Source organism: Ambystoma mexicanum, chromosome 3q, assembly GCF_040938575.1.
Source record: "Ambystoma mexicanum isolate Mex_15411 chromosome 3q, UKY_AmexF1_1, whole genome shotgun sequence".
In the NCBI taxonomy this organism is placed as follows: Eukaryota; Metazoa; Chordata; class Amphibia; order Caudata; family Ambystomatidae; genus Ambystoma; species Ambystoma mexicanum.
Window position 1 is genome coordinate 974,931,649 of NC_090926.1, and position 14,876 is coordinate 974,946,524.

Genomic DNA, 14,876 nt, shown 5'->3' on the forward strand with positions numbered 1-14,876 from the left:
ACAGACAATGATGCAGTCGCTTTTTGGAGAAATACATGATCAATACGGTGTAAATACTCACATATTTGCAAAAGAAGTTATTCAATTTGAAAGGCGGACACACACTATTATTCAGAAAATAAACCTACTTCAACTGTACCCTCACACAGAGAGATTATGTGATTAGATTCCCCACTACTAGATCAATGGTGACTTACCTTGAACTGTTTATTACATACAACACTTAAATAACTTGTGTTAAATAATGTTATATGTGTTATATCAATTGCTGATATATTTTTCTTATTGGTTGTTTAAACATTGCTTGAAAAGGTGTAGTGAATACATTCATTTTGTATAGCACATGATAGGTTATGTTTTTATGGAGTGAATATAGGACAATAGGCTATTTCTTTTTTATTCAATACAATTCTCCTCCTGGCCAGAGGTTCTAAATAAAGCCAACATGAGAAAATTCTGAGACTGCTCTGGATGCGTCGTATGTCAAGAGTAAAAGGTAATGCGCTAGAAGCTGAGGTAATGCACTAGAGTCTAAGGTAATGCAGGTTGATGTATTGCACTGCATCTACTCATTTCACGGTTGCTGTGCTCCCTGTAGAGAGGCAGATTTACATGTCATTTATAGAGCCCACCCCCTCACCTCAATCATATTGGAAGAACAGCAAGAGAGCACTGTGCATGACACCTGGCATCATCCCAGTACCAAATCGAAGGTATCAGGGACATTATGCGCTCAGACAACCGTACTTAATGTATTCTCGAAATGGTACGCTAGACATGAGCCTGCAGACACCACTGGACATAGAAGAACTATAAATAAAGTCTGACAGGTGTGAAGTGATGTCAGGAAGAAGAGAAGATACTTGGGTGCACTAAACCTGATGTATGGTTATCTAGAGAATGAAGATGTGACTAAAGTGACGAAGTAAACATATACGCAAATTTGAAGAAACCATATACACTAGGAAGATAAGTAACAAGAGATGTGATAGATGTATATACAGAAAAACGCAAGGCAGATAAGGCAATATAGAAGCTTGTTAAAGTAGGAAATACAACACATGTAAAGCAACCATGTTGAGAAAATGGACGTCGGCATTGGATAATAGTAAGCAGGAAGCCTCTATAAGGGAATCCAAGGATGCAGAGCTGACAGGCACTGGAATGCATATTTGTGCAAGAAAAATGATATTTTCTTGGCTCAGAATCAAGGATACCACAGCAAGATGCAACTGGAAGACACGAAAGGCATTGAAGAGGATAAGCCATGTACATAAGACATATTTCTCAATGACTAAGTAAAGGAGTGAATAATTGTGAGTGCCAAGTTTTGAACAATAAAAGATATAGAATGCACATGCAAAATGGAGCAACTAAGTCTCCAGGGGCCAAGGAGAGTAAAAGCACCCAACATAATGGAATTAAATAGCACTAAATTAAAGGACAGAATGGAACAATTTACGGTCTCCTCACACGTGGTAAACAATCAGAAGACAGGGCCTATTCATAAAGCTCAAGATGAAGATGGCAATGTACCTTCACTTCCTTTAAAGTTCTGAGGAACACAACAGAGAAGAAGCCTTGGCCTAGTACCTAACGGATGAGAGATGGTAGGCGAAATAGTACCAGAGTACGGAGATGGAATAGCACAGGCGAAGAGAAGCAAGAGCAAGAGGTATTAGTTTCAGTTAAAGTTGTAGCAGCATGAACATAGACAGTAGCCATTAAAAACAACAATAAGGTGGAAACAAATTATTAGATAAACAAAGAGGAAATTGCATGTGAGAAATGGTGGTTGCAGAGTATTAGTATCTTTAAAATTAATTAAGTTTGCAGAGTTGGGAAAAAAAGGATCGCTAGATTGAATGGGAGATCTTGATTTGTCTCTCAGATGAGTTCAAGTGGATGGAGCACCAAGTGGAATGGAGGAAGTTGATCTACTGCATTTGGGTGTATATTTCATGTGTTGATTCCTGGGTATTTTGAAGATCGACCATTGAAGTGGAGGAACATGTTTAAAAGTATTGACCGAATAGTTTGGGCAAGTTACATCCATCGGTGACAATTGAAGAGCTTGAAGTAGATTTTGAAGGTTGTTTGGATCAGTAAATTCTTGGGGAGCCATCTGGAATGGTAATAATCATCCTTGCAGGATCTAACAAGCCATATCTAATGTTAAGAGATTTTAACAGAGGTCTCATATCTAGGAATCTCTTCCTTTTGGCTTGGGTAATCCTGGAAAAGTCTAGGCAAATAAAGATTCTGTTGTTCTTGAAGTGGATGGGGGAATTCCTTCTTAGCAGCTAGTGGGATTTAACGTGCTTGCTGACGTTGTAGGAAGCATGCAATGACGGGTCTTGGTGAGGTGCTGTTTTTGGAGACACGTGGTCGAGTTCTGGGAGCGAGTGAGAAGGTGATCCCTAGAACTGAGGGGATCCAGTTGATAAAAAATGAATAGGATCATTTCCTTACATTTTTTCAAGAATCCTGTAAAAGCAGCTAGTGTCTCTTTGATTTCTATCTTCCAACCTCTTTGACTTCATTCTCTAATTGCGTGATCTTACTTGCATGCTCTCAAGACCTTCCACTTTATCTTCCACAATACCTATACTTTCCTCCAATTCATCAAGTCTTCTTGTATGAAGGCTGAGCGGTTATCTAGCGTGGAGATCGAGGATCGCATATTGCAAAGTTCCTCTAAAACCTTTTCCATACAGGCATTAAAAGGAGCATTGTTAGGTTATGTTGTATGTTTCAAAGCATTAGCCATTTTTAATGGAATACAATATCAGTTATTAGACTGAAAAAGAGTGAACAGCCTTAGGAATTTCAAATAGAATACAATTAGTAATGTGTGAATCTGTTACCGGAGATCAGTAACAAATAAGATATGTGGAATTGAGTTGGATTGGGATGATGAGGTCTGGAGAGGATGCGATTTAGAGCTGGATAAAGCAATGGAAGCTACACATCAAAGGGAATTAAGCTGGTGGACTCTTCTAAAGCTTATTGGTAAAATATAAGCTTTGTCAGTATTTGTAAAGGAACAAAGGAGGTGACCCAAGAACGTAGTAATAGTTGTTGTGCAGGTAGACAAATAATAGTATCTCAACATGGCTGTTTATGATACTTCTGTATTCCGTTGTAAAGTGGAAACACTTATGAGTGTAATGATTAAAACTAGCCCTCAATCGCAAGCTGTGATTCTTTGTCAGGCAAAGTTTCAGAGGCCAATATATCAGGCTGCAGCATAAAGTAAGATCCAAAAATGTAAGACGAGGAATGAAGGTAAATGAAGCAGAAAAATACTAAAAGGTGCTCACACCTGAAATTTAGAGGATATTTATATAGTAACTAGAGTCATTAAGCATCCAAACGCCACTGTATGGTTAAACATTACAAAAGGATCCTTGTGAAAGCTCTCAAAGTGTTATATATGTAGTTAACACAATTATTTAGCAGTCCACGTGTATAAAAGATGCAGAATTCTTCTGTAAATGTTAAGATACAATTACGACCTTTGTAGTAGAAGAAGCGAGTTTCCTAAAGCGAGCTGCGTCAGCTGACAGGACACGTCAGCACAGCTGATTACACGAAGCCGCTGGTGCAGGCCTCGCCCAACATTCCAGCCAAGCAGACTGTGTATGTTTCACGGGCAGAATCACACAAGCAGAACGCAGGTTGAGTTGAAGCGCAAAGAAGAAGCACTTTCCTGGGAGAAGACGTCCCTCAAGAACCGTTCACAGAAAAGCAGTGTGACCTGGAGATCGATGATGAGGTGAAAAGACTTCGTGAGGTAAGCGGACGCCATAGAACACCACAGCAAATACGAGGGAAAGTTGTTTGAAGCCTCGGTTGTGCATGGACTTTTGGAAATTGTGCTCTGCTGATAACATTACTTTTGGAAAGTAATTATAGACGAAAAATATGGTGAATTACGGAGTTCAAGTTGTAATACAAATTCCTCTGTCCTCGGAGCTCTGCATCTATGCAGCCATCTCCCTTGCCGCTTGGCAATGCCCCCTTGTCTATCTTTTTTAACCAAATAAACCAACAACCTATTTATCCCATGATCTTAAAATGGATGGAAACCCTCACACCCTTTAAAAACGGTGGTTGTACTGACACCTATAATAAACACCAGACACTTGAGAGACAGAGGAGCAAACTATGTGGCAAACACATTTAAATCACTTAGACAACTGGTGTATTGAGTCCAAAATTCCTGTACATGTTCAAACGGGGTTTTGGCAAGGGATGAAAACAGTGGGCCAGATGTGTTAGCTATTATAATGATTCCAAAAGGTGTATTTTTAATGTCTCCGTTTTTATATTTTGTGTATGTTAATCGCAAAATGGAATTTGATGGAGAACATTGGGCGACATTCTAGAGAACCCTTGAGGATAAGTTATTTCTGCTTGTATTATTAACTGCCTTGTGCTATTTGTACTATGGACACTATGCAAATGCATTATTTGGTTCAGGAGGGGGACTAATACACCCCTCGCCACATACAGGGTGTGACGCATAGATGTGTCCTCACCGCCTGTTGTTTTCACTCTACGTAAATAGCACTGCCAATGATATAATGAGTCTAGCATCATATGCACCTAGTCTCTGTTAAGAGAAATTGCGCATCCTTTTCTCTGCCAAAGACAAAGTTCTCATATCCAAACCCCCAGTGGCCTTCAAAGGCCACACACACACACACGTTTCAATGAAAACTGCAAAGCTAAACACCTACAAATCAATGTATCAAACATAAAATGCATGACCTGCCATAGTCGAAACTTACATTTTTCTCTGATCAGTACGGGGAGGTATGAAAGTAGAAAAGTTCCAGGCTTAAATATCTTCCAGGGTTGGTGAAGATCCTATGACGAGAAGCAAACACACATTCATTGGAGATGAACGAGAATAGAATATTTAAGTCTATTTTCACTGCCTGGAAGCGTCCTGAATTGTTTGTTTGTTTGTTTATTCATTTAAATTGCGCTCCAGACATTAGGGTATCTGGGCGCATCGGTTACAAGGAAATTCTCAACTTAGTTGCACAATAGGTAAATTATACATTACGGATACATTATACATTACAGATATATATATAAGATTAGGACAAGGGGAGTGGTTAACATTAAAATTATACATTACAGATACATACATATGGAAACCACACAAGCAGAGTGAGGCTAAATAGGAGATGTTTATGACACCATTGGGTCCCCCGTGGGGTGTGCTGAATTAGGTCAAAGTGGCCCATTATAGTGGCCAAGAGCGAGGAGCAGCTGAGGTTAGTGATCAGTAGATTTCAGCCAGTTGGTGCAGTTATTTCTGAAGTTCTGGTATGATTGGTCTTCCCGGATTGAGCGTGGCAGAGAATTCCAAAGCAGGGCCGTTTTAGTAGGAAAGCTGCTGCCTCCCACCTTAGATAGTTTGAATCTTGGGATGTGGAGGCAGTTAGTGTGAGCAAGTCTGGAAGGTTTGGTGGAGGTTCTTCTGTGGAATCACTCTGACAGATAGCCGGGGGCAGCGTTATTCAATGATTTATAAATGAGTGATGCTGTTTTCAGCTTGATTTTGTCATTTGTGGAGAGTCACTTGTTATGTCGCCTGATTTCCGAGATATGGGGCCTCATTACGACCCAGGCGCTCCCGTAATGACGGGTCCCGGTAGAGGACAGGCACCGTTTATTACGAGACGCCCTATTACGAGGTTCCCTTGCGGGACCCGGTAAGGACGCCTGGTAAACCCAGGCATCCTCTGCGTGTCCTGCAAGGGGACCAGGGAGCTAATGATCTCTGTTTTATCATCATTCAGGCATAGACCATGAGTAGCCATCCATGCCAGGATGATGAGATAAACTCTATTCACCAAGGCCAAATCCTTAACATAATCCCCTGAAAGTGGGAGGCGAATCTGTGTATCATCTGCATAATTAGTGTAGGTGATACCGAGATTGTCTAGATCATCGAAAAGGGGCTTATTGAATATGTTATATAATGTGGGAGAGACGCAGGATCCTTGGGGTACTCTGCCGGTGATGAGGATGGGGTCTGCAGCTGCTGAGGGAGAGAATACCCTCATAGTCCACTCACTTAGAAATGACTCAATCCAGACTATGGCCTCCCTGGAAAAGTGGGCAGCTGAATTTAGGTGACTGCATAAAACCTTATGGTTCACAAGGTCGAATGCAGCCGAGAGGTCAAGGAGGAGAAGGAGGGCTAGTTTTCCTTTGTCCCTTAGTTTGTCGACTTGGGTTTTCTGGTCAATGAGGACAATCTCAGTTCTGTGTTGTGGACGGAAACCAGATTGGCATGCTCCTAGGAGGTGATATAGTTCCAAGTACTTCTGGATTTGTATGTAGGCAACCTTATCTAGAATTGTTAAGTGAAATGGAATGCTGCTTCCCGCATCTGCAAAGGGCAGGAGCCCTTTCACTTCAAATACCTACACCTCCCATCTGGAAGAGGAGGTCTAAAGAGAATTTGTGTTGCCCAAGCCCTTCTCCTACTCTTTACTCTGAAGAGGTGAGCACTACTAGCTCTGTGATTGTGGCGCCTATTTCTCATGAAGTCCTTTGTGTTTGCCGTGCCTGGTCGTCCAATGGCTGCTGCACCGTACAGCCTGAAATGGAGGCTGTTTACACGTTGCTAAGCAACGTGCAACACTCGCTCCCTTTATTTCCCACAATCCACCGCCGGACAGGTGTAAGCCGGCTCTCTCTCGCGAAGGCCTGCGATTGATAAGGCCCTGTTCTGCACCTGTTCACGCACTGGTTGCGCTGTTGCCTGTCCCAAGCCAGGTCTCCTACATTGAGGTAAGACAACTCTGTCCCTCACGGCCAACCGCCCGTACCCACAAGCTTTTAACGTTTGACTCACTCAGAACTGTAACCATCTACTCTTTTGAACTAGCAAGGTTGCCTGCACATGTGTTTTCACCCCTGTCTCTGCTACGATCACACGAGGTGTATCACAAGGCGTATTCTTTTACTCAGCATCTTGAAACTATTATAATGTGTCCAGTGCACACTACCCCTGCACATGCTGTAAGCTGCCCTAATATCTGTACGTCACTCCGACAGCCATGCATTTGTAAAACCTAATCGCTGAATTTGCGAATAAGCACAACATACTTCTGTCCCTTTTCTCACTGCATGTTACTGTACTACTATATCTGTTACAACCTACAATGATTACCATGTGCATATAACTATAAGAGATAACCGTGCAATGTATGTATGTACCGCCAGGCTTACTTGATTTGTATATGTGCAGCCCAGATTAGACCAGCTGGGCTATTTACATTTTAACGGCCATTTTTGTGAACGTCACTCATATGATTTGAACTGGCCTATTTGGATGTTATACTTATCCCTCTGATAAATTGAACTAGCTCATGTTGTTGATATCTCCAGCCCTTTCATAAATTGAATCAGCCTATCCTGTTGCTATACCCGGTCTTTTGAAAATCGAATTAGCCTATTTTGCTGTTACACCTAGCCTTCTGATAAACTGAATTAGACTATTTTTATGTCACACCTAGCCTTGTGTTAAATTGCATTAGCATATCTTGCTGGTATACCTATCCCTTTGTTAAATTGTACTAGACTACTCTGTTGTTGCTACCAGGCCTTACAACTCATTAGCATGCTTCCACCTTGGCTAACGTCTACATGCCTTGTATATCTATAAGATATGGAACCAGCCTATCCTGCTGTTTTTATTAGGTCTGCCTAGACCACAGTGAGTACCGACCCCGGCCATTGCCAGACGAGCCTACTCCACCGCCTCCACCAAGCCCTTGCCACGGTTTGCATCTTTTATTACCAAGAGCACTATCCTAGCATGCCTAACACACTCCACCTTATCGTACTAGCCACACTATTTATGAGCCATACCTTACTGTGCCTTGCCAGTCTCCCCATTTGTGACCCTCTAAGCCTGACTGACCTTACAATGACCACAGTTGCAACTCAACATAGCTTCTCAACGCTACTTTTTACCCTGGCAAAACTAACTGCAGGAGCATTAGACTCAGATCCAGACCAAGCCAATTATTTGAACCCCCTGCCAGACTTACACCTATCCCTAACTACGCCTCCAGCCAACATACTACCCATTCCAAACACTGTAATAAGCGCCTTCCCCTCAATGCCATTACTAAGTACTGCGCTGATCCCCAGCCTAAAACCTCTGACCCCACTCACCATATAGCTGAAAACGATTCCCCTCTACCCTCTCTCAAAGGGGCCCTATTAAACTCTAGGTCCTTGGTTGCACATGCCACAAAAATTGCAGATCTGATCCTGGCAGATAACCTTGCCTTTCTTGCCATAACCGAGACATGGTTACATGCTTCAGCAGGCCTTATACTAATGTTAGTAGTGCCTGATGGCTATACCATCCTCAGACAAGATAGACCTGAGGCCCGAGGTGAAGGCATCTCTATCATGTCCAAATCTAGTCTTTCCATGAGACTTGTCCCTGCCCAAAAATACCAATCCTGTGAAACATTCACAGTCAAACTACCATTGGTCAACTCTCAAACCCTAACCATACATCTGATCTATAGACCACCACCTGGTCCTAAGGGATCATTTGAGGGGGATATCTCCCCTATACTCTCAAACAACCTCAAAAATACATTGCAAGTTCTACTCCTTGAAGACTTCAATCTGGGATTTAATGATCCTCTCGATAAATTTGCAATGAACACTGCCACTATCCTGACCGAACTTGGCCTACTCCAAAAAGTCTCTGCACCGACCCACAATAAAGGAAGAATATTAGACTGGGTGGCTGACTATAACTGCCATGCTAATATCACCTCCATTCTCCACAAACCTAGACAGACCACTCCCTTGTGTCCTTCGTGCTCTCCACCACTAGACCTCTCCCCACCACTATCCCCACCACCCCTCCCACCCTAACGAGAAACAAAAAGAATATCACTGCTGATAAACTCATCCCGGCCATCCTCGCACGCTTAACGCCCTTCAGGATTGTATCGATCCAGGAACACTGGTTGACGAGTATAACAAAGTCATGGCAACTTCGCTAGATAAAATTGCCCCGCTTAAACTGAGACCTAGCAAACTCAAAACCCATCTGAACAAATGGTTCACCCCATACTTAAAAGACCAAAGCCAAAAAAAAAGAATCTGAAAGGCTGTCTGGCGACTACTCCCATCAGAAGTCAACAAAACCAACATCACCAAGATCTCCACCCTCTATAAAAATTGATGTATTGATGTATGTATTTTACACGTATTTATTTAAATGAAGGGACATTTCTCTTTTGATCACAAAATTGCAGAATTATTCGAACACAGTGGGCACGTTCAAGTGACATTCTGACCAGGCTGTAGAGGGCAGTAAATGGAACACTCACTGGGGACAAAACATGGGTCAACATACATAGATTAAGGACAACCAAAATTAGACATTTTTAAGTGCAGGTGGGCAGTACGGCCTGCTGCGTTAGGGATGTGAACATGATGGATGAGGTGCTAGGGTGGAGAAGGAGAACTTGAGGGACAGATGCAGGTCAGAGGTGAAGGACAGTTTTGAGATGTTTTATTTTTTTTATGTGTTGGACATTTGTATGGCGCCTATACACAGGTGTTACCAAGCACAATACGACAGGGTGATGTGGGGGGTGGGAGGAACATGGAATCAAAAAAGTAGAACAAAAAAAATGGTTATATTGGGCTTGTGACAATCCTACAGTGCAAGCATGATAAGGTGGTAAGTGCAGGGGGAGGGGATAGAGGGAGAAGTGCAGGAGTGTGGTACCCCTAAAGGTGGGGGCAGGCATGTGCTTGGTGGGCCAAGGCGGCAAGTGCTAGGGGAAGGGTGGTAACGGGGGAATGGGGGATGAGTGTGAATGACAGGGAAGACCAAGTTAGGCTAGTCTGGGAAAGGAAGCCCGAGGGCAAGTGCTGGCAAAGGATGCTGGGGAGACCGGTAGGGGTGGATTGGTCCCTGTATGACTCTGAAGGGACCAGGCCCCGGTCACAGAAGCAGATGGATAGTTAGCAATGGCGGGGGAGAGAGAAGGAAGGGGAGAAAAGGAAAGTCTTGAGAGGTTTCCAGAACTTAAGATCCTGCTTAAATCTGGAGAGAGCAAGTCCCTGGGCTTGAGGCCATGGATAAGTCTTGCAGTCCTATTCTGGTTTAGTTTAAGGGGCGAACAAATGAAAGAGAAAGGTTGAGGACGAGGCTATTGCAGTAGTATAACCTAGAGAGAACCCAGGCTCTGTAGATGTTGAGCTTCTGGGGGAAGGTGGGGAAAGGTAGAAGGCTCCTGAAGAGGTGCACCTGAACATGTTAGTTCTTGGCAAGGTCCATAATGTGTGGAGAGAAAGGGAGAGAGGAGTCAAAGATTACCCCTAGATTTTGTGTCTCACAAGTTGGTCAGGGGAGATGACCCAGGAAGTCTGGCCAGAGAGTGGGGGGAAGCAAAGAACAGGCGTCTCATTGAGAAGGATCTCTGTCTAGATAGAAGGCAGATGAAAGGTATGTTTTTAGCTCAATTGGAATTAGGCCAAGTGTAGGCAGTGAACAGAGGACGTGCTCGCCTGGGGTGGAACTTAATCATTAGCATGGTTTAGGAACATCAAACAGATGGCCACCATTCTTGGTGTTCTATTCATCTAGGAATTTGCACTTCAATATTAGAGCTCAGGACAAGAAGATTACCTGCACTTTATATTGTGAATCGCACTGATAAGTGTATGGAGCAATGTCCAGCTTCTCAATGTACACATAACATAGAATGTATATACTTACATGAATTTACTTGACGTATACGTGCATTGATACTAAAATGATCTTGAAATATACTTAAATGTATTCAAACTCTCTGCAACTGAAAATGTGCCTGGCTGCCTTTAAGTCAAGATTGAATTGCAGAGCCTCAGAATTGTGTTTAAGGTGCAGAAATAATGAGGAAGACCTTGATCACTCTCTATTCAGTTGCCTTCTCAGTTGGAGATCAAGGCCTTTGAGGCTGAAACCTGCATTGAAATCCTTTGACATTAGAACACGACACAATCCAGTTTATTCATGCTGGTCCACAGACAATGATGCAGTCGCTTTTTGGAGAAATACATGATCAATACGGTGTAAATACTCACATATTTGCAAAAGAAGTTATTCAATTTGAAAGGCGGACACACACTATTATTCAGAAAATAAACCTACTTGAACTGTACCCTCACACAGAGAGATTATGTGATTAGATTCCCCACTACTAGATCAATGGTGACTTACCTTGAACTGTTTATTACATACAACACTTAAATAACTTGTGTTAAATAATGTTATATGTGTTATATCAATTGCTGATATATTTTTCTTATTGGTTGTTTAAACATTTGCTTGAAAAGGTGTAGTGAATACATTCATTTTGTATAGCACATGGTAGGTTATGTTTTTATGGAGTGAATATAGGACAATAGGCTATTTTTTTTTTATTCAATACAATTCTCCTCCTGGCCAGAGGTTCTAAATAAAGCCAACATGAGAAAATTCTGAGACTGCTCTGGATGCGTCGTATGTCAAGAGTAAAAGGTAATGCGCTAGAAGCTGAGGTAATGCACTAGAGTCTAAGGTAATGCAGGTTGATGTATTGCACTGCATCTACTCATTTCACGGTTGCTGTGCTCCCTGTAGAGAGGCAGATTTACATGTCATTTATAGAGCCCACCCCCTCACCTCAATCATATTGGAAGAACAGCAAGAGAGCACTGTGCATGACACCTGGCATCATCCCAGTACCAAATCGAAGGTATCAGAGACATTATGCGCTCAGACAACCGTACTGAATGTATTCTCGAACTGGTACGCTAGACATGAGCCTGCAGACACCACTGGACATAGAAGAACTATAAATAAAGTCTGACAGGTGTGAAGTGATGTCAGGAAGAAGAGAAGATACTTGGGTGCACTAAACCTAATGTATGGTTATCTAAAGAATGAAGATGTGACTAAAGTGACGAAGTAAACATATACGCAAATTTGAAGAAACCATATACACTAGGAAGATAAGTAACAAGAGATGTGATAGATGTATATACAGAAAAACACAAGGCAGATAAGGCAATATAGAAGCTTGCTAAAGTAGGAAATACAACACATGTAAAGCAACCATGTTGAGAAAATGGACGTCGGCATTGGATAATAGTAAGCAGGAAGCCTCTATAAGGGAATCCAAGGATGCAGAGCTGACAGGCACTGGAATGCATATTTGTGCAAGAAAAATGATATTTTCTTGGCTCAGAATCAAGGATACCACAGCAAGATGCAACTGGAAGACACGAAAGGCATTGAAGAGGATAAGCCATGTACATAAGACATATTTCTCAATGACTAAGTAAAGGAGTGAATAATTGTGAGTGCCAAGTTTTGAACAATTAAAGATGTAGAATGCACATGCAAAATGGAGCAACTAAGTCTCCAGGGGCCAAGGAGAGTAAAAGCACCCAACATAATGGAATTAAATAGCACTAAATTAAAGGACAGAATGGAACAATTTACGGTCTCCTCACACGTGGTAAACAATCAGAAGACAGGGCCTATTTATAAAGCTCAAGATGAAGATGGCAATGTACCTTCACTTCCTTTAAAGTTCTGAGGAACACAACAGAGAAGAAGCCTTGGCCTAGTACCTAACGGATGAGAGATGGTAGGCGAAATAGCTAAGGATGGCAGTTGTCTTAAGTTGCTCCCTTGCACCTGGGTTTCATTGATTACATGCTGCTAATGAGCTGAATGTTCACGGTTGGAAGAGCATGCCAACCTATCATGAGGGCCTATGTAATGGTGGACCATAACATTGTTACAGAAGCCTATCTGCTGCTGTTGTTATGCTATTATCAGTATTTTACATAGTTAGAGGTTGTTCAAGGTGTGCCTACCAGATAAGAGGCAGCCAATGATGATGCTGACACTTATATGAAATTTCCGTATATATGTTCCATTAATCAATCCCTCCAACCAATAGGTTTTTACTGTTTGACACATAGGATGACCTCATAGCTGACATACATGAAGGCATAAAACCTTTTGCGTAATTGAAATGTATTGAGAGTGTGTGAGCTACAATCTGTTTGCCAGGTTTCCCTACTTTATTGAACTGATAATAAAGTAGTATTTTGCCATATCCTTTGAGTCTGTCTGTTTATTTGGGCCTCAAATCATTTATTGTGTTAACCCCAATCAGCATTAGAAACGCTGCAGGTGCTACTGCACATTTTGGTAGCGGTACAGATGGTCCAGATCCATACTCTCGGATTCTTGACATCTTCCACCATTAACCAGAAGATTGCAGAGTTTACTCAGGAGAGCAGAAAAATCCTGCATGTAAATCGAGATGGTCGGCAGGTACCTCTTTGAAGAAATTCCTGTCCGTCCCCACGGGTGCCCCGTGGACTGAAGGCGAAGTGGTCGATTGGGGAAGAGTAGATACCAATGGGCTCGAACTGAGCAACAGAGGCAAGTAGAACATCGAAAGTGGCAAATAAAAGGGGAGTGATTGTAATTCATGTCTAAATATATAGTCGGGAAATGGTAACGTGATTTGTTTAAGAGAGAGAGAGATACCTTGATTCCTGTTCTCAAGGTGATAGAAGGGAACACATCATACTTCAAGTTGGGGTATTATTAATGGATTCCTGAGGCACGGCAAATATGAAGGATCGTTTCACACTCCAAAATGGGGTCAAATGTAGATGAGATATTTTTACTAGAGACAGTAAGGAGGACAATTGTAGACATTGTTGTCTACATTTGGTTGGAGTTATGAATATGTTAATGTAGTTGTGATAAAATAGCTTGTAAACTGAAAATATAGAACAATAGTAATTATCTGACTGCTTCTCAGACTCCTAAAAACAAGCTATAGATGCCAATCCTAGGAGGGTAACTGTTGAGAATTTTTTTTATAGCAAAATAAGATTCTTAAATTGTCGAGAATAAAACAGCAGGACAGTGAAGATTGATAGCATTATAAAGAAGAAGCAAAACAAATATTATTGTGTTGCAGAGCAGCAGGTGGACACGTCATCCCTAGTTCCCGTCCCCTCACCTCCATCATATTGGAACCGCAGGAGAAGAGCCATATTTGGGACACCAGGTATAACCACAATACTGCATCCAGTGTATGAGAGATGATATGCTCTCAGACAACTGTATCAAATGTACCCTTGCACTGAAAGGGTGAAAGGATGTCTGCACACACCATTGGACATCGAATAGCTATGTGAAATCGGCCGAGCGCAGAGTGACGCCATGAGGGAAAGACATGAAGACGCACTAAAACGATACGCAAATACTTGAGAATTAAGATGTAACTGGAGTAATAAGAGAAGCATGTAATTGAATACGAAGAAATCATATGCACCAAATAAATATGCGAGGAGAGATGAAGTGAAGGTATATATGCAGAAACGGAAGGTAATTGAAACATATAGAAGCTTGCTGCAGAAGAAAACATAACGTGGCTAAGGTGGTCATGAGAAAAAGATGGATGCCAGACTCATTTTAAAACCAATCCAGCTACCTCAGAGACAGACCAGGGCTGTAGAGTCAGGAGATGCTGGAAAACAGCTTCACGTGAGGAACAAAGGCAAATCTATTGGCCTGGGAATCACGGATGGCACATCAAGGAATAATTATTAATGTATTTATTTGTTTTTCTTGATATAAAACTTTACAAAAGGAGTATGTAAAAAAACACAATAAAACTGCATTATATCATACATAAGCAAATAGAGTAAAACATGTATGGTAATACAAATACAGATACGAATATGATAAGTCAATAGTCAATATACATAAGACATAAGACAAATACAGTTCCTCAGTACAA

General features: G+C 41.8%; 1 long non-coding RNA gene across 1 annotated transcript in view; it reads left to right on the forward strand.

Moving 5' to 3' along the window:
* Positions 1–3,646: 3,646 nt before the first annotated feature.
* The window catches only part of LOC138583139 (uncharacterized), a 35,597-nt gene continuing 24,367 nt past the window's right edge, over positions 3,647–14,876 (forward strand). The window contains exon 1 of the long non-coding RNA XR_011305165.1: positions 3,647–3,796. This is a non-coding gene — a long non-coding RNA (uncharacterized lncRNA). The remainder of the gene's footprint in view (positions 3,797–14,876) is intronic.